This window comes from Piliocolobus tephrosceles, chromosome 2 (assembly GCF_002776525.5).
Source record: "Piliocolobus tephrosceles isolate RC106 chromosome 2, ASM277652v3, whole genome shotgun sequence".
Lineage (NCBI taxonomy): Eukaryota > Metazoa > Chordata > Mammalia > Primates > Cercopithecidae > Piliocolobus > Piliocolobus tephrosceles.
This window is the reverse complement of record NC_045435.1, coordinates 157,621,086-157,642,106: the sequence shown is the minus strand read 5'-3', so window position 1 is coordinate 157,642,106 and position 21,021 is coordinate 157,621,086. Positions and strand designations below refer to the sequence as shown.

Here is a 21,021-nt window from a genome sequence, read left to right as displayed (position 1 = left end):
AAGGCAGGCAATAAAAACCTTGGCATGCACACCCTTTCAAACCCTCACTCCCATATCTTGTGAATTATGACTGACAGGCTATTCTTGCCTCATGCACAAGCTATGTTTCTGTGCCTAGTTAGAGAAGCTCAGGTGACCAGCATGCCTGTGCTGGCCTCTAGCCTTATGTGGACACACCACATGTGCCCTGGTTCCCCGTATATTGATTCCAGTGTTGCTGCAGGGGAGGTGGGTGGGAGGAGAGAGTGTAACTGTCATAAACTTACTGGAACTACCTGAGATTGGCTACATGAGATACAAGTTATGGTTTCCTTTGTTCCCTGGCAATGTAAAAGCTAACACATTTGGGTCAGAAGGAATCGCAATGATACCAAAGGAAAGAAGAGTGATGAAGCATGCCTCCTAAAGAGCCCTGCCACTACAAGGTCATGCTATGCTGCCCTCTGCCCCATTTTCATTGCATTCCACCTCTCGGGGGGCAGATTTTCCTAACTCTGTAGCCTGCAGATAGCCCCGGGTTTCACGAGGGTTGAATGGTCCCAGTGCTGTGGTCTTTCTACATGCTGACTGTCCTGCCAGCCCTTCAGTGGAGGTCAAGATTCCGGAGGCTGGAGATGCCCTTTTCTATAGGGGTGCCCTTAGGCTTGTTTCTCCTTCTTGCCTCCAGTCCCACAATGGAGCTTTCTAAATTGGCTCTCTGCTTGGCCCTCAGCTTGCCTGCCAGACCTTGGCCAGTTTTGTTTACCTAAGGGATTCATATCTATCCATTCATTCATTCACCCCATCAAGAAATAGGCAATAAGCACCATTTGGTGCCAGGTCCTGCTGAGAAGCTGGTGTCCCAGAAATGAGCCAGTGTCCCTGCCCTCAAACTGAACAGGGCAGTGGGGAGGCAGACAAGAAAACAGAAGCTTAAAATATATGTTAAAAACATTGGAAAGTGAGGGAAGGTGAAGATGAGAGTAGGTACAAGGTATTCTGAAAACCAGAGGAGACTCCGCAACACAGGGAAGGGTCAGGGAAGGCAGGCAGGAGCTGTTAGAGAAGCAGTTTCTGATGGTGGTTAAGAACTCCTGGAGCCTTTGGCTGGGTTTGGATATCAGTACTGCCTCTTTCTACCTGTGCGATGGGGGCAAGTAACCTACCTCTCTGTGCCTTAGTTTCTCATGAGCACCTACACAGCCCAGTGTTAACTATTATTCTCACTATGCGCAGCCCTAGAGAACAAGTAGAAGTTAACCAGGCAAAGTGACTGCAGGAGGGAAGTCCAGGCAGAGAGCAGCTTGTGCAACTGCCAGGGATAAGAGAGAGGCTGGGACATGCAAGCAATCCACAATGGCTGAAGCACGGAGTTCCTAAAGGAGAAGTAATAGGAGGTGAGCATAGAGGAGACAGCTGGCATGGCCTGTGCTGTCCAGTATCAGTGCCAATTACAGCTGTTAAACAGGGTGCTCGCCAAGGCTGTTCTCCAAAGCTCATCACTCCCTATAGCAAATATGGCCCCCCTTTTCAGTTCTTCATGCCAAATGCCAGGATTTCACCCCATCGTGCTTTTGTCTATGCTTAGGCATTGTCTCACTCATAATACACGGAACACGAAGCCGCTGGCTGCAGTAGTGACAGCACAGAGCGGGGACAGCAGCTCCCTCACTCCCCTCCTCATTTACCTCATGCCTCCACTGAAAGAGGATATTTTTATACTGCCCATTCTTACAATCTGCTCAAGTCACCAAAGATACATGGTTGACGTTAGCAAAAATACTGTAAAAATGTAAAAATGGTTAACCCAAGCTAGGGAGGAAAAAAAAAAAAAAAGGAGCAAACAGCAAAGTGTATTTTTATCTGGTTTCCTATCTGGAGCCTGGGAGGAATAAAGGCAACCAGGCTGGACCTCCCCAGGCACACATCCCACTTTCTGCAAAGAAGACAGTCCTGATTCCCCTGAGGATGGTGGCAGGCTTTTGTGGTGGGGGAGACGTCCTCAGCTCAAATGCCAGCTACACGACAAATGCCTGGAGGGCATGCTCAGGCTGTGGCTGCAGCAGGACTCTCTGTTCTCAGCATCCCCCAGAACATGAATGAATTTACTGGTTTTATCTACATGGTCCCCACAGCTGGGAAGAGAGGAGAAGAACTCATCCAGTGAAGCAGCAGCTACCAAACACCTGGAGGTCAATGTCTGATAGTGCAGAGACCCCAGGTTGTGTGTTGCCATTAGGGGAGGTGCTGTTGTCACACCTCGAGATGGCCTGGGTTCCCCCAGAAAACAGGGGCTTTGGTTCTCTCAAAATACCTGGGTCAAGTGAGGTAGGAGAGAGTTGGAGTTTAATTAGTATATGTGTGTGTGTGTATGTGTGGGTGAGACAGAGAGAGAGAGACAGAGAGCCAGAGAGAGCCAGAGAACCAGATTCTGTGTGAGAATGTATCAATCTGTGTGCGAGAGTGGGAGACAGAGAAAACTTGGCAGTGTAGGTCTCTGAGTAGAAGAGAGTTAGGGCTTGCTTATCTTTTGTGTGTTTTTGTGTCAGAGAGAGGAGGGGAGATGACAGTGTGGCTCTTCTGAATTTCAAAGAGGTGATTTGGGAGTCTGAGACTGTCCTCCTCTGCCAAGTCTGGAGCAAACCCCAGGGGCTGTCAGTGACAGCTGTGGGGCTGCTCCCTCTTGCCTGGAAAGTGGAAGTGCTGGCCCACGGCAAGGAGCCTCCAGCCCTCCTGCCACCTTGCACTGTTGGGTCTCACTGAACACTGAGCTTGGCCTGTCACCGCCAGCCCCCTCCATCCCAGCAGGTGGCTGAGCCTTTGAGAAGAGCCTCTGAACAGGCAGGTGACAGACTGACATGGCAGGCTCTCCTGCTCAGCTGAAGAGAAGGCGGACACTGACCTGGGAGGCAGAACAACAGGAAATGCAAAGTCAGGGGGGCACAAGAGTGGGCACTTTGTTTCCTAGGAGTTTTAAATCTTTCTTCCATCTTTTCAAACATCATTGTCAGTGTTGCCTTCTGGTGCTCAGAAGTAATCAGGGTGATGATTATTGATATAATCAGTATCAATTATTGACATAATTCATATTATCAGGTGATGATTATTAACTTGTCTTCAATTACGTGAAAGGAAATCTATTAATTTAGAGGATGGTGACCAGCCCTATGGAGGGAAGCAGAAGAAAAGGAAGTGGAACCACGCTGCAGCAGGCAGGGTTCTGCCAGCCAAGGTGGTCCTGCCGCTGCTGCATGAGGAGCTTGGCCCAGACACCAAGGCCAACACAGCCATGTGAATGTAAAGTGCCCTAAGAGCCCCCAGCTCCCCAGTGCAGCCATGAGGAAGGGGCATAGAGGAGTGCTTGCTCCATTGGGTGGTGAGGAACATCAGGGAAAAATTCTCAGGGCAGTGAAGAATGCATGGAGTTCACTGGAAAGGAATCTGCATTCATAGAGACACAGAAGTGCTGACACTGGGCTTGGGGAGAGCACTGTCCCTGGCAGGGGTTTCTACAAGGTACCAGATGGCTTGCTTCCCTAGGGGATGCTAAGGGCATGGGTCTATTTTCTGCAGGGACTGGGTTTCCCTAGAGCTGCCACAGGGGACGCTGTTGGAGCATGGGGGAGGGAGAAGAGAAGAACAGGAAGAGGCAGCTCACTATCATCAGGGTCTGAGTTCCCTTCAAGACTTCATACACACCTTCCACACAGAGTTTTGTATTGAATGGTTGTGTTGCCAAAAATTCTTCAAATGTTTGAAAACCACTGCTTCAGAATATTATGTCTTAGCTCAGATATAAGATAAACTTAAGATTGTGTGTGTGTGTGTGTGTGTGTGTGTGTGTGTGTGTGTGTGTAGAATGTGGTGAACTAAGAGAAGATATCTGGTAGTGAATTAATCCTAACCCAGCTATCCTCAGGGTCATCTGCCGACCCACATCCACACCTGCTAGCAGGTGTGATGCCAACAGGTAGAAGCTCTTGGTATGGAGGCACTTTAGTCCCTCAGCTTCAGACAGCATGCAGCAAGCATCCATGTAGCACCCATTCTATCCTCAGTACCCTGCTGCGGACATGGTAATGATGAGCCTCAGCCCTACTCTCAATGGGCAATGGATGTACCTAATACCATCCAGCCAGCACACTGTCTTGCCAGAGTGAGGTCACATAAGTACAACATATAGCTTTGGTTTTAGAGCCCACCCAAGTATGAAGTTTTCCAGGCCAAGGTCCAGGCATATGACTGATTCCTTTTGCTAATTACTTATTGTTGAGGATCCCAGAGGGTAGTACTTCCATGTGTCTGGTCATTGCTACAGCACTTTTCTCCACTGTCTTGTGTGAGACGAAGTCTCAATGAGATTATGGCAGAAATTCAGCCACTCATGAATATTGAGTATCGTGTTCATGGACTTGTTCACCAAATATTTCAGTTGTGCAGCATGACAGAATCCCCTCGACGTTTGGAAGTGATAGGTTCATGGCTGAGTGTATCATGAAATAGCTCTGAATTTCATAATGACCGCTATTCCAAAAGGTTTCTAATATATAAAATACATTGAGGTTGTTGTGAAAATCCAATATGATAGATATTTAAGCCACACAATATATTCTAATTATCATTAAACAATAAATTATTGAATGTTGTGTATTGAGTTATATCCCCGCAAAAGACATGTTGAAGTCCTAACCTGTGATACCTGTGAATGTGATCTTATTTGGAAACAGGGTCTTTGCAAATATAATCAAGTTAAGATGACATCATACTGGATTAGGATGAGCCCTAAATTTCATGCTGGCATCCTTATAAGAAGGCCGAATGAAAATGCAGCAACACACCAGGGAGAACACCATGTGAAGATGGAGGCAGAGATTGGGGTGATGCATCTACAAGCCAAGTTACATCAAGAATTGTTGGCAACTAGGAGAGAGGCATAGAACAGATCCTCCCTAGAGCCTTCAAAGGGAGAATGAGCCTGCCAACACCTTGATCTCAGACTTCCAACCTCCAGAACTGTGATAGAATAAATTTCTGTTTAAAGCTGTTCAGTTTGTGATAATCTGTTATAGAAGCCATGGGAAACTAATACATTGAGTATGTACAATTTTATCAGATACTAGTTTAACAATGCCATTGTTAAGTTCCTAGGTGGCAGAACCATCATGGGCTACTATCAGGGGGTTTGGGAGTGAGGGATACCTCCAACACTTTATATCAAAGCCCCTCGATTAACCACAGGGCCCCTCTAACATTTCATCAGTGCTGTTGGTCAGACCTCGGCCACAGTTCATACCTTGAAGCACTGCCCTTTGTCACCATGCCTGAGGGAGAATTCTATCCTCACTCTACCATCAGTGTCCCCAGACTTAGGTGGCCACTCCAGGCCTAGGTAAATGCACAACACTGGCTGAAAGCCAGGCCAATACACCTTTTCTTTGAGAACTTAGAAGGCCTAGTCCAGTGGTTCTCAAGCCTGGTTACCTATAGGAATCACCTGGGGAAAGTTTGTTTGTTTGTTTTTAAAGCCATGAGTATCCTAATTTATTCGAATTTCTCTGAGTAGTGCTCAAGAATTGGTAGGTTTTTGGTGATGCTTCAGGTGATTAGAATGTCAGGCCATTAGTCACAGTTACTGGAGCAGTGGTTCTCAAATTTGAATGTGTATCAGAACCTACCGGAGGGGCTCATAAAACTGGTTCTAACCCAGACTTTTAAATGTACGAGTTCTGGGGTAGGGCCTGAGAATTTGCATTCCTAAGAAATTCCCAGTGTGGTTCTCACACTTTGAGAACTGCTGGCATAGATCAATCAGACATAAGTCATGGATTGCTTTAGCAATTGTCTTGAATACAAACTTTGATAATTGTTAGTGCCTGGTTTAAGAAGGATTCTGAGGCTTCATGACTGGGGTCAACAAGAGGTTGTGACTAATGACTACACGTAAGAATCAGCTGAAGCATGTTCAAATCATCAATGCTCAGGCACCACTCCCAGAGACTCTAATTAGAAGACTCAACACACTACCAAAAAAATAAAACTTTCCCCAGGTGACTCCAATGGGCAACCAAGCTTGAGAACCACTGGGCTAGGCCTTCAAGGTATGGAGAGAAGAGGGGTATTGGTGTTGATGAGCAATGCCTGCCTTGGGTGAGGAAGTGGGCAGCTGTTTGCATGGCAAGTGATATGGTTTGGCTGTGTTCCTACCCTAATCTCATCTTGAATTGTAGTTCCCCTAATCCCTACTTGTAGGAAGGACCCAGTGGGAGGTAATTTAATCATGAGGGTGGTTACCCTCATGCTGTTCTTGTGATAGTGGGTGAGTTCTCACAAGATCTGACGGTTCTATAAGGGGCTTTTCCCCCTTTTGCTCAGCACTTCTCCTTTCTGCCACCATGTGAAGAAGGCCAAGTTTGCTTCCCCTTCCACCATGACTGTAAGTTTCCTGAAGCCCCCCCCCGGCCATGCTGAACTGTGAGTCAATTAAACCTCTTTCCTTTATAAATTACCCTGTTTTGGGTGTGTCTTTATTAGCAGTGCGAGAACAGACTAATACAGTAAATTGGTACCAGTAGAATGAGATGCTTCTGAAAATGTGGAAGTGACTTTGGAACTGGGTAACAGGCAGAAGTTGGAACAGTTTAGAGGACTCAGGAGAAAATACAAAAATGTGGGAAAGCTTGGAACTTCTTAGAGACTTGCTGAATGGCTTTGACCAAAATGCTGATAGTGACATGGAGAACGATGTCCAGGCTAAGGTGGTCTCAGATAGAGATGAGGAATTTGTTGGGAACTGGAGTGAAGGTGACTTTTGCTATGCTTAGCAAAGAGACTGGCAGCTTTTTGCCCCTGCCCTAGAGGTCTGTGGAACTTTGAACTTGAGAGAGATTATTTGGGGAATCTGGCCGAAGAAATTTCTAAGCGGCAAAGTATTCAAGAGGAAGAGAACATAAAAGTTTGGAAAATTTGCAGCCTGGTGATGAAATAGGAAAGAAAAACCCATGTTCTGGGGAGAAATTTAAGTGGTTGCAGAAATTTGCATAACTAATAAGGAGTAGAGTCTCCAGGGCATGTCAGAGACCTTCACCACAGTCTCTCCCATCACAGACCTGGAGGCCTAGGAGGGAAAAATGGTTTCCTGAGCCAGAGTCAGGTTCCTCCTACTGTGTGGAGCCTTGGAATTGCAGAACTGTATCCCAGCTGCTCCAGCTATGGCCAAAAGGGGCCAAGGTACAGTTCAGGCCATTGCTTCAGAGGGTGCAAGTCCCAAGCCTTGGCAGCTTTCACATGATGTTGGTCCTGCAGGTATGTGGAAGACAAGAATTGAGGTTTGGGGACCTCCACCTAGATTTCAGAGGATGTATGGAAATGCCTGTATGTCTAGGCAGATGTTTGCTGCAGGGGTAGAGCCCTGATGGAGAACCTCTGCTAGGGCAGTGCAAAAGGGAAATGTGAGGTTGGAGTCCCGACACAGTACCCATGGGGGCACTGCCTGGTGGAGCTGTGAGAAGAGGGCCATCATCCTCCAGACCCTAGAATGGTAGATCCACCAACAGCTTGCACTGTACACCTGGAAGAGCTGCAGACACTCAAGGTCAGCCTGTGGAAGTAGCCAGAAGGGGAGCTGTACCATGCAAAGCTACAGAGGCAGACTTGCCCAAGGTTGTGGGGGCCCACCTCTTGTATCAGCATGACTTGGATGTGAGACATGGAATCAAAGGATATCATTTTGGAACTTTAAGATTTAATAACTGCCCATTGGATTTTGGACTTGCATGGGGCCTGTAGCCCCTTGGCCTATTTCTTCCCTTTGGAATGGGTATATCTGCCCAATGTCTGTACCCCCATTGTAACTAGGAAGTAACTAACTTGCTTTTGATTTTACAGGCTCATAGGTGGAAGGCACCTGCCTTGTCATAGATGAGACTTTGGACTTGGATTTTTGGGTTAATGCTGGAATGAGTTAAGATTTTGGGGGACTGCCAGAAGGGCATGATTATGTTTTGAAATGTGAGGACACGAGATTTGGGAGGAGGCAGAAGTGGAATGGTATGATTTGGCTATATCCCCACCCAAATCTCATCTTGAATTGTAGTTCCCATGATCCCTATGTGTTGTAGTAGAGACCCAGTGGGAGGTAATTTAATCATGGAGGTGGTTACCCTTCTGCTGTACTGTGATAGTGAGTGAGTTCTCACAAGATCTGATTATTTTGTAAGGAGTTTTCCCCCCTTTTGCTTGGCACTTCTTGCTGCCACCATGTGAAGAAAGACAGGTTTGCTTCCCCTTCCACCATGATTGTAAGTTTCCTGAAGCCTCCCCAGCTATGCTGAACTGTGAGTCAATTAAACCTCTTTCTTTATAAATTACTCAGTTTTGAGTATGTCTTTATTAGCAGCATGAGAACAGACTAACACAGCAAATATTTTTCAACATTGTACTAAGCCTCAAAAGATCTTAAAATGATGAAAAAGGAAAAAAAAAAGCAACAAATTGGCCTCGTTAATGTTTCTGTCAAGTATATCTGTGGCCCAAAGGAAATGAAGGGCAAATTGAGATAAAGTTTACATTGTATGTCAAGAGTTACGCTGGAGTTGGCAGGCTGGACAGTCTGCCTCGGAGCAGTAACCCTCCTGACCGTGTGGTCGACCAGCCTGGGTACAGCACCTGCTTGCGAGTGAGGGTCTGTGCAATCCACTGTAGACAAGTTCACACACAGATGGGCCTGCCCTCAGGGGGCATCGATGTGGCACACCCCGGCTCCTGTTCCACAGTCACTGTCTACTGCCCTGCTCTAAAGTGAGCTGCAATTGTTTCTGTGTCAAATTAGAAAGGTATTTTAGAATAAATGTCTCAACTTAAAACCACTCTGAAAGTACACTGACCCATTTTCCTCAATCTAATGAGTAAAGTGATATTTTTCCAGATAAGACTCATATCAGCTAAGAAGGAAAAGAAGTTTCTGCCTAAAAGGTTATCTTGCTCTGAGTGTCACCAGCCTCTAACAGCTAGTGGAAATGGCTTCTGGCTGCTGAATTGCAACTGAGTCTATATAATAAAGAGGCTATTCCCAGTTCCCCAGGATGCCAGGAATTTGCATGAAAACAGTCTCTCATCTTCTGAAAGAGTTCATCTGGCCCTGCTGCTTATTTCTTTCCAGAAGCCACAATCTTGATGGTGACACTGTAATTTATGACCGTGCTAAGGATTATGATGCAACATACAGAGAATGAAAACTTGAGGTGAGAAGTAGGCTGCAGGAACAGGTGAGCTTTTGGAGAGGATGGTCTCATTTGTCATGCAAATGGCACACATAACAGAGAAAAGGGCTGGGAGAAAAGACAACCCAAAAAGACACACAGCATTAGCTGCCTACAAAATTATTTCTAAATAGAATGTTTTTCAAAGCTTTTCTTGAAGCATTAGCTGCTCCTCCAAAATGAATGACACAATGTATTTTGTACTAGTAATAAAATATGTGATTTGAATAACTACAAATGGAAAGATTTACAATCAGGTGGGGTCCTTGCTGCCTCTCCCCTGAGCTTTGTGAGCACTGAAACCCTTCTGTGCAATGCTGCGAAAGGTAATTGCAGCCCAAACATAATTTTCCAGCAGCAAGAGAAAGGCTTATTTGGACATAAATTAACTAAAAATATGCAGATGATAGTGTGTATTTCATGTGTGAAGAACAGAAAGGCCACTTGGTGACATTTCCCAACTGGAAAAACAATCTTCAACCAAACAGACGTCATTTTTCCGTACTATACTGACTGGGCAAACAGCTGTCTTTTACTATCCACACCCAAAACAGCCTCTGATGGCCCGGATATAGGCATTAGTATTTCTTTTTATTACACAGTGCTTCCTGAGTATGGTATGATTAAAAGAAAGGATGGAAAGACAAGGGCTGAATAATTAACTAGCTGCCTTCATTCATTTGACAAGCAGGCCCCTCTCCGAGTCAGGCCAGGAACAATAAAGGGCAAAGAAACAACATCCTGTCTGCCCTGAGGCGGACACTGTCCAGGGAATCCCGCAGTGGTAGTCAGGTCTTTACTGGGGCAGCTTCTATGTTCATTGCCTCGCTATTCACAATGGCAAAGACATGGAATCAATGTAGGTGCTCATCAACGGTGGACTGAATAAAGAAAATGTGGTACATATACACCATGGAATACTATGCAGCCATAAAAAAGAATGAAATCATGTCCTTTGCAGTAACATGAATGGAGCTGGAGGCCAGAATCCTAAATGAATTAGTGCAGGAGCAGAAAACCAAATACTACATGTTCTCACTTATAAATGGGAGCTAAACATGGAGCACACATAGACATAAACACGGAAACAATAGACAATGCAGACTACTAGAGGTGAGAGGGAGGGAAGGAGGAATGGGTTGAAAAACTACTTATTGGGTTCTATGCTCACTACTTGGGTTTAATACACCCATGTAACAATCCTACACATGTACCTCATGTATCTAAAGTAAAAGCCAAAATTATTTTAAAAATTTAAATTAAATTACCCTAATTTAGATCTTGCTAATAAGAATAAAAAAATAACGGTGCAGGCGTGTTCTCTCCTCGTGCAGTCCCTGAAGCTTGAGTCCTGCTATCAGTGTTCCTGAAGTGACTGCTCTGGAGCAAGAGCAATCGGATTAACCCCAAAGGGCTTTCTTTAGCTTCTCTGTACACTCTGCTCTCCCAGACGGTGGGCTATTGATAATGTACAGAGGGAACCAGCATCCCATCAGGAATGTAGTAAGCAGGGCTGCACTTGCCCTGCTGCTGAAACAAAAATGCCCTCCTCCAAGGCAGGTGGGGAGGGGACAATGAGCCTCCAGACCCCCTGGGTGACAGGTTGGCGTGGATGACCATGGAACAGAGGGCAGGAAGGGTTGAGGAGGAGGCTCGGAGGCCATCCTGCTATCTCCCCTTCTGTTTCCAGGCCACGTCCAGGGTTTCATCCATTGCTTCTCTGACAATGGCAGGAACTGTACTTTCTCCTAGAGCCTCTCTACATCCATGCCTCACTGCTGCCCACCCTCAGCCCCAGGATCATCCTAAGAGACCACAGCTGCTTCTTTGTCAGCCAGTCTGTTTGCCACACCAGTGACCCCCGGGCCTTTTCCCATGTCTCCATGGCTTGCATCCATCAGTAGGCCATGATGCCATTCCACTTTTCCCATGTGTCTCCCCAACAACCCTTGGTCACCCAAAATCTTCTCCCATTCTGTCCCTGCCCGGTGCCTGGAAGCTACATGGGCTCCCTGCTGCTCTGAGGTGAGGCTGCACTTGCTATGACAATACAGCTGGCAAGTCCTCCTGATACCGAGTGGCTAGAGGTGGAGCTGCTGGTTCTGGTGGATGCTCTGTCTCTGGAGAAAGTTGGGGCTCTCAGATAGAGACTGGCCCCTGCTTAGCCATCTTGGAGACCTCTGTACAGCTCTGTGGGAAGACTGTGGGGCTGTTTTCTATTGTCCTTATCATGGCCTTCAATTATTTTTTCTCCTCTTCATGTGGGGTAAGCAGCTGACAGACTGTCTATGGCAACCCATTTTAAGAGATACACTAGATATATTCCTTCCTTTCATTGCAATGTTCGATGCCTTACCAGTGCCCACTGGCCATGCTTCTAGTCTCTCTTCCTGCCCCCGCCCTCCAACAGCTATTTAAAAATAATCGGTCACATTAAATAGCTTAAGCTCTTTTGGCCTCCTGAACTGCACTTCCTTCTTGGCATGGTTTCTCCCTCAAACAATCCCAGCAGTTACAACTAAGTCACTTAACCACTCTGTCTTACCATCTCCACCTGCCAATAGGGATAATAATACTTAATTATCTCAGAGGGGCGTATGAGGAGCTGTTAGCTAACGCTGGCAGAGCGTGCCGGTGCTGACAGAACCGCTCCACCTGCCTCCCTGCATGAGCCCTGCTCTCTGGGCCGTCTGTCCTCCTCTGGTGGTGGTGAGGGATGGCCAAGGAGGGGCAGAGTCTGCTCCAAAGGCTGTACTGGGGGGCCAGCTCCTTCCTGTGTATCTTCTACATTGGGAATGTAAAGCAGGTATTTCTGAGTCTCGTTTTACAGGCACTGGGAACTGGACAGGAGAGGAGTGTGGCCAGGGGTCCACACCTGATAAAAAGTGTGTGGGGGGGTGTTCTTGAAACCTCCCATTCCAGATCCCATGCTGCCTTTTCCTCATATTGGATGACAGGAAAGAAGGGAGATACATGGAGAAGTGTGTCCTTGCATATGGAGGGCAGATAAAAATCTCCCAAAGGAAAAACAAAAGGATTGTCTTGTGTTTTACTTTCCCAGAGCATGGAGTCCCTAGCTGTCAGCCAAGGGACGCACCCTGCCCCGCTGTCACCCCCTCAGACTGCCCGACTCGCAGTGAGCTCTGGCATATAAAAGAGCGTGTCAGTTTACTACCTCTTTGATGGTTGAGAAACATTGGTTGAGAGATGAGAATATTAAGAATATTCAAGTGCCTCAGAGTAAAATGGAAAAAAATTCATGCTTTGTTTTTTAAATAAAGCATGAATAAGCACAGGGACACTGGGACTAAGACTGATGATGCTCTGTGTGAGGAAGAGGATGTGAAAATGGGCAAATCTCGTAAGCTATGGCAAGACTATAATTGGCAAAAGGGCTTTGGGGAATAAACAGCTACCAAAATTTAAAATATACAAGTTCTTAACATCACCACGAAGGACAGATGAACATCACGTGCCTCCAAAAGCAATACCTTAAGAAGGGCACACTGTCGCTTATGCAACACATAACTAACCTGAATCTAAGCATGAAGGGACATCAGACAAACTCAAAATGAGGAAGATTCTATTACACAATATTTGAAAGGTATCCTTTAAAAATTAAAAAAGTATTGTGAACATTTTCCCGATTAAAAGATATTAAATGAATATGATAACAAAATGCAGTATCAGAAGCTAGACTGAATCCTGTACTAGAGCAAAAAAAGGGCTATAAAAGATACATTTTGGGTCAATTAACAAAATTAGAATATAGATAGTAAACTAGATAAAAGTATTTTATCCATGTTAAATTACTAAGTTGATAACTGTACTATAGTTATGTAAGAGAATATCCCTCCCTATTCTTAGGAAATATGGAAATATACACGGAAGAGTCTAAGAATAAAGAGCGATGATGTATGTAACGTATCTTCCAAGAGTTCAGAAAAAATATTTTACAGAGAGAGAAAGAGAGAAAGGAAGAGAGCACATAATAAAGAAATGGGGTCAAATGATAACAGTAGGTAAAGAATCTGGGCAAATGTTATATGGGTGTTGTCTGTATTATTCTTATTCTGGGAACTTTCTTTAAGTTTGACATTATTTTTAAAAAAATAATGTGCAAAATCTTTGTTCTTGAAATTTATTTTATAGAAATATCCATATGAGTGCACAGATATGTCTATATAAGAATTTTCACTAAAATGTTGTTTGAAATAACACAACATCAGATGCCACCTAGATGACCATTTAAAAAGATCTTGTCTCCAAAGGCATGAAGTGAGGTGCTGAGGAGGAAAGGTAATATTCAGGATAGATCACTAAGTAACAAAGCAAGCAGCCTATGAGTAGATCATTATGAGACCATTTTTTGAGACTAAAAATGTACATACAAAAAATACACATCTGCATACACATACACAGTAAAGAGGAGAAGAAAGCACACCAAACTATGAATGATAGTAATTTCTGGGAATTGGGAAGGGGAAGTCAGTTTCACTTTTTACTTTAAACACAATTTTATTTTTTAATGTTATGAAGCATTTTGTTTATTTTTAAATTGCAGATTTTATTTTAGATGGTTTTATTTTAGGGGTACATGTGTAAGATTCACTTTTTACTTTAAACACATTTTTATTTTTTGGTGTTTTGAAGCATTTCATTTGTTTTTAAATTTCAGATTTTATTTTAGAGGTACATGTGTAAGATTACTACATGCGTATATTGGACCCAATAGTGAGCATAGTACACAACAGTGGATTTTTCAACCCACGCCCCCCGATCCCCCACCCTCTAGTAGTCTGCAGTGTCTATTATTCTCATCTTTGCGCCCATGCGTGCTCAATGTTTTGCTCCCACTTAGAAGTGAGAACATGTGGTATTTGGTTTTCTTTTCCTACATTAATTCACTTAGGACTATGTCCTCCAGCTCCATCTATGTTGCTGCAAAGGGCATGATTTCATTATTTTTAATGACTGTGTTAAGAAAATGATGCACTGTTTTTTAAATAAAGCCATAATAACATTTTAAAAATATGGCATTCTAGGGGTTTCTTTCTTCAGATAGGCCAACAACCTTCCAAGTTGGACCAATAAGCCCTTGTCTCCTGCATGTTCTGGAATTATTCCTCCCCCCGGTGTAGGGGAAGAAAGTAGAAGGTTTTGAAGGCCAAAAGTCTGGTGAATGGGGCTGGTTATTACAGCCGTGCAGAGCCACAGGGAAAGGGTCAAATTCAGGGTTGGAAGAGCAGAAACGGAGAGGTCTCTTCTTCCTACTGTGAAGAACCCAGCTGCCCGGGGGCCGCCATATTGCTCCCTGGGTACCTGGGCTCCTGCCCCATTCTACACTGACCGTTCTCCTTGGTATCTCAGATCTCCAGGGGCATGTCTGTCACTCACTTGTTAATTTCTTAATTCATTCCACAAACTGTTACTGAGCAGCACATGAAAGCTCAGAGGTACTTTGAGATAAAAGAGGAAGCCAGGCCAGCTGCTGGGACAGAAGAGTGCCGTGGTAGGGCAGGGACATGAGGAGTGTGGCGAAGGCTTTGAAGAGCTACTGAGCAGGATGTGGGAGGAAACTGCCATGAGATGGGGCACAGGTTGTGAGAGCAGCATGCAGGCCACAGAACAGGCTGGACCATGGGCCAAGCTGCCCACAGCTGTTCCCAATCCTCATTCTTGAGGCCTCTGATCCCGTTGGCCTGCCTAGGCCTGCACTACAGAAACCTCATTTGGGGGTATACTGGGGCTCCCTAGCTAGATTTAGGCTTTAGCAAATGCTGCTTGAATCTTACCTGTTCTTTTCCCGCTGACTAATCTCTTTATTGTTTGATCTACTTTAAGATTTACTTTCCATTTTCCCATTCCTTAGAAAACCAACCCTTGGAGGTGCTCCCACATTCCCAGACCTAACTTTCACTCAGCCTGGTGGGTCTAGAACCCTGGTCTTTTCCTCCCTGCCTGTCCTGCTTGGGCCTATGGGAGCTCTGGGATGGTTTACAGTATGGCTGTCCCAAGGGCAGCTGGGGTCATCAGAGTGGGAGGAAGAGGCACCTCAGTTTCTCCTCCTCCAACCTGGGACTGGACTGTTTCCCTGTGGCTCTTAGTGGCCTCTATCATCATCCCCACTCACCAGAGTTGTGGCCTTCCTAAACTTGCCACAGCCTGAAAGCTCTGCCAAGAACTGTGGGGCTTCAGTTCCAGAGTTTTATGGAATCTTGAGAGTCATAGCAGTACCTTCAGCTGAAGCCTCCAAACTCCTCTTTTCAGAGGGTTCCAAATTCATCTTATATGAGGCTAAAGAACTGCAAGCCCCCCAAACAATTTCCATTTTCTCTAATGCCAGCATCTCCCAAGGTTAGAGAACTTACTCATTTTCATGGAATCACAGGACTTCAGATGGTTCAAAAGAGAATCCTTAACCTCAAGTCAGGAGAAGCCCAGGGAAGGGCCTAAACTCTGTGACATCTGTCAGTGGCTAGCAAAAGCCTTCCCATCGGGCCTTATTGACCCTGGAGGTTCGCATCCTACTGGAATAGTTCAGTATCTCCCAAGGATTATAAGACTTGCATCTTTCTGGGCCCCTCAGGGCTGTATTTTACTGCCTGTGGCAAAGGGTGGGTGAAATGAGGACAAGTAGGGTTGGGGGCAGGGCATCCTAGCTCTGCAGCAGAGTAGGCATGAAGACAGAAACAGAAGTTAAACAGCCAGCACATCAGTGGAGCAGAGAGGAGCTTGTCTGCTTTCCCCCTTAATGTGCTCTCCCCTCCCTTCAAGTAAATCCCAGACAGATTTAATCAAAGGTGCAGGCAGAGTAGAGAGTGATGGAATAATCTAGACCTGAAAGGTCTTAGCCTAGAACAGAGGGCAGCAACCTGGAAACTCATGAGAATCTTAATGTTCTTAGCCAAAGGTCATTCCAAAACTTCTCAGGTAAAAATCAAAGAGAAGGTAATGTTCAAAGTGTCAATAGGTTGGGTTTCTAAGCAGAACAAAGGAACATTTGATTGGGTTATGGAACTACCATCCAAAATATCTTCTTTTCATTGACAAGTGCTGACTGGTATATGGTGGCTGGAGCTGAAAAACATTATTTTGCCGTTGTGATAATAAAGACTTATCAATGGATGACTCAGATAAGACTCATCAATGGATGCTGAAATTGGGGGGCAGTGAGGTGAATTTTTATGAAGAGCAGGATATTTGCATGGCCTAACATTATTTTCCTATAGATTGCTAATTAGTTACAGGAGAAAAATATGTAATAAATACTGTACATAACTATACATTGGAGAAATTGGACAAAACCTTGACCAGGTGATCAAAAGTAATAATACCAATGAGGAACAGATGGACATCAAGTGTTTCAAGATATAATAGCCTAGGAAGGACACAACATCATTTATGTAGGATTATAGCCAAGAATGTAGAATCTGAATCTAATTATGAGAAACATCAGAAAATACCCCAAATGAGGAATGCTTATTAATGAAAAAGATGACTTGTATTCTTAAATCAATGTCATAACAGGCAAAGAAAATCAGTGGAAATACAGTCATGCATTGCTTAACAATGGAGATACATTCTCAGAAATGTGTTGTTAGATGATTTCGTTGTTGTGCAAATATCTCAGAGTGTGTGTACTCTAACCCAAATGGGATAGCTCACTACATACCTAGGCTACAAACCTGTATAGCATGGTACTATATGGAATACTGTTAGCAATTGTGACACAATAATAAGTATTTGTGTATCTGAACGTATCTAAACACAGAAAAGGTATAGTAGGGAGCAAGATGGCCGAATAGGAACAGCTCCAGTCTCCATCTCCCAGCGCGAGCGACACAGAAGACCGGTGATTTCTGCATTTTCAACTGAGGTACTGGGGTCATCTCACTCGGGAGTGCCGGACAATCTGTGCGGGTCAGCTGCTGCAGCCTGACCAGCGAGAGCTGAAGCAGGGCGAGGCATCCCCTCACCTGGGAAGCGCGAGGGGGAAGGGAGTCTCTTTTCCTAGCCAGGGGAACTGAGACACACAACACCTGGAAAATCGGGTAACTCCCACCCCAATACTGTGCTGTAAGCACACCAGCACACCAGAATATATCCCACACCTGGCCAGGAGGGTCCCACGCCCACGGAGCCTCCCTCCTTGCTAACACAGCAGTCTGCGGCAATCTAACCGCAAGGCAGCAGCGAGGCTGGGGGAGGGGCGCCCGCCATCGCTGAGGCTTAAGTAGGTAAACAAAGCCGCTGGGAAGCTCGAACTGGGTGAAGCTCACAGCAGCTCAAGGAAACCTGCTTGTCTCTGTAGACTCCGCCTCTGGGGACAGGGCTCAGCTAAAGCAGCAGAGGCCTGTGCAGACGCGAACAACTCTGTCTGACAGCTTTGAAGAGAGCAGTGGATCTCCCAACACGGAGGTTCAGATCTGAGAAGGGGCAGACTGCCTGCTCAAGTGGGTCCCTGACCCCTGAGTAGCCTAACTGGGAGACATCCCCCACTAGGGGCAGTCTGACACCCCACACCTCACAGGGTGGAGTACACCCCTGAGAGGAAGCTTCCAAAGCAAGAATCAGACAGGTGCACTCGCTGTTCAGCAATATTCTGTCTTCTGCAACCTCTGCTGCTGATACCCAGGCAAACAGGTCTGGAGTGGACCTCAAGCAATCTCCAACAGATCTACAGCTGAGGGTCCTGACTGTCAGAAGGAAAACTATCAAACAGGAAGGACACCTATACCAAAACCCCATCAGTACGTCACCATCATCAAAGACCAGAGACAGATAAAACCACAAAGATGGGGAAAAAGCAGGGCAGAAATGCTGGAAATTCAAAAAATAAGAGCGCATCTCCCCCTGCAAAGGAGCACAGCCCATCGCCAGCAACGGATCAAAGCTGGTCAGAGAATGATTTTGACGAGATGAGAGAAGAAGGCTTCAGTCCATCAAACCTCTCAGAGCTAAAGGAGGAATTACGTACCCAGCACAAAGAAACTAAAAATCTTGAAAAAAGAGTGGAAGAATTGACAGCTAGACTAATTAATGCAGAGAAGGTCATAAACGAAATGACAGAGATGAAAACCATGACATGAGAAATACGTGACAAATGCACAAGCTTCAGTAACCGACTCGATCAACTGGAAGAAAGAGTATCAGTGATTGAGGATCAAATGAATGCAATGAAGCGAGAAGAGAAACCAAAAGAAAAAAGAAGAAAAAGAAATGGACAAAGCCTGCAAGAAGTATGGGATTATGTAAAAAGACCAAATCTACGTCTGATTGGGGTGCCTGAAAGTGAGGGGGAAAATGGAACCAAATTGGAAAACACTCTTCAGGATATCATCCAGGAAAACTTCCCCAACCTAGCAGGGCAGGCCAACATTCAAATTCAGGAAATACAGAGAACGCCACAAAGATACTCCTCCAGAAGAGCAACTCCAAGACACATAATTGCCAGATTCACCAAAGTTGAAATGAAGGAAAAAATCTTAAGGGCAGCCAGAGAGAAAGGTCGGGTTACCCACAAAGGGAAGCCCATCAGACTGACAGCAGATCTCTCGGCAGAAACTCTACAATCCAGAAGAGAGTGGGGGCCAATATTCAACTTTCTTAAAGAAAAGAATTTTAAACCCAGAATTTCATATCCAGCCAAACTAAGTTTCATCAGTGAAGGAGAAATAAAATCCTTTACAGATAAGCAAATGCTTAGAGATTTTGTCACCACCAGGCCTGCCTTACAAGAGACCCTGAAGGAAGCCCTAAACATGGAAAGGAACAACCGGTACCAGCCATTGCAAAAACATGCCAAAATGTAAAGACCATCGAGGCTAGGAAGAAACTGCATCAACTAACGAGCAAAATAACCAGTTAATATCATAATGGCAGGATCAAGTTCACACATAACAATATTAACCTTAAATGTTAATGGACTAAATGCTCCAATTAAAAGACACAGACTGGCAAACTGAATAAAGAGTCAAGACCCATCAGTCTGCTGTCTTCAGGAGACCCATCTCACATGCAGAGACATACATAGGCTCAAAATAAAGGGATGGAGGAAGATCTACCAAGCAAATGGAGAACAAAAAAAAGCAGGGGTTGCAATCCTAGTCTCTGATAAAACAGACTTTAAACCATCAAAGATCAAAAGAGACAAAGAAGGCCATTACATAATGGTAAAGGGATCAATCCAACAGGAAGAGCTAACTATCCTAAATATATATGCACCTAATACAGGAGCACCCAGATTCATAAAGCAAGTCCTTAGAGACTTACAAAGAGACTTAGACGCCCATACAATAATAATGGGAGACTTCAACACTCCACTGTCAACATTAGACAGATCAACGAGACAGAAAGTTAACAAGGATATCCAGGAATTGAACTCATCTCTGCACCAAGCAGACCTAATAGACATCTATAGAACTCTCCACCCCAAGTCAACAGAATATACATTCTTCTCAGCACCACATCACACTTATTCCAAAATTGACCACATAATTGGAAGTAAAGCACTCCTCAGCAAATGTAAAAGAATAGAAATTATAACAAACTGTCTCTCAGACCACAGTGCAATCAAACTAGAACTCAGGACTAAGAAACTCAATCAAAACCGCTCAACTACATGGAAACTGAACAACCTGCTCCTGAATGACTACTGGGTACATAACGAAATGAAAGCAGAAATAAAGATGTTCTTTGAAACCAATGAGAACAAAGATACAACATACCAGAATCTCTGGGACACATTTAAAGCAGTGTGTAGAGGGAAATTTATAGCACTAAATGCCCACAAGAGAAAGCAGGAAAGATCTAAAATTGACACTCTAACATCACAATTAAAAGAACTGGAGAAGCAAGAGCAAACAAATTCAAAAGCTAGCAGAAGGCAAGAAATAACTAAGATCAGAGCAGAACTGAAGGAGATAGAGACATAAAAAACCCTCCAAAAAATCAATGAATCCAGGAGTTGGTTTTTTGAAAAGATCAACAAAATTGACAGACCGCTAGCAAGACTAATAAAGAAGAAAAGAGAGAAGAATCAAATAGACACAATTAAAAATGATAAAGGAGGTATCACCACCGACCCCACAGAAATACAAACTACCATCAGAGAATACTATAAACACCTCTATGCAAATCAACTAGAAAATCTAGAAGAAATGGATAATTTCCTGGACACTTACACTCTTCCAAGACTAAACCAGCAAGAAGTTGAATCCCTGAATAGACCAATAGCAGGCTCTGAAATTGAGGCAATAATTAATAGCCTACCAACCAAAAAAAGTCCAGGACCAGATGGATTCACAGCTGAATTCTACCAGAGGTACAAAGAGGAGCTGGTACCATTCCTTCTGAAACTATTCCAATCCATAGAAAAAGAGGGAATCCTCCCTAACTCATTTTATGAGGCCAACATCATCCTGATACCAAAGCCTGGCAGAGACACAACAAAAAAAGAGAATTTTAGACCAATCTCCCTGATGAACATCGATGCAAAAATCCTCAATAAAATACTGGCAAACCGGATTCAGCAGCACATCAAAAAGCTTATCCACCATGATCAAGTGGGCTTCATCCCTGGGATGCAAGGCTGGTTCAACATTCGCAAATCAATAAACATAATCCAGCATATAAACAGAACCAAAGACAAGAACCACATGGTTATCTCAATAGATGCAGAAAAGGCTTTTGACAAAATTCAACAGCCCTTCATGCTAAAAACGCTCAATAAATTCGGTATTGATGGAACGTACCTCAAAATAATAAGAGCTATTTATGACAA

At 44.6% G+C, this 21,021-nt stretch overlaps 1 protein-coding gene across 1 annotated transcript in view; it reads right to left on the bottom strand.

Moving 5' to 3' along the window:
* Positions 1-21,021, bottom strand: part of EPHB1 (EPH receptor B1) — a 459,890-nt gene that overhangs the window by 13,234 nt on the left and 425,635 nt on the right. The gene's annotated exons all lie outside the window — the stretch shown is intronic.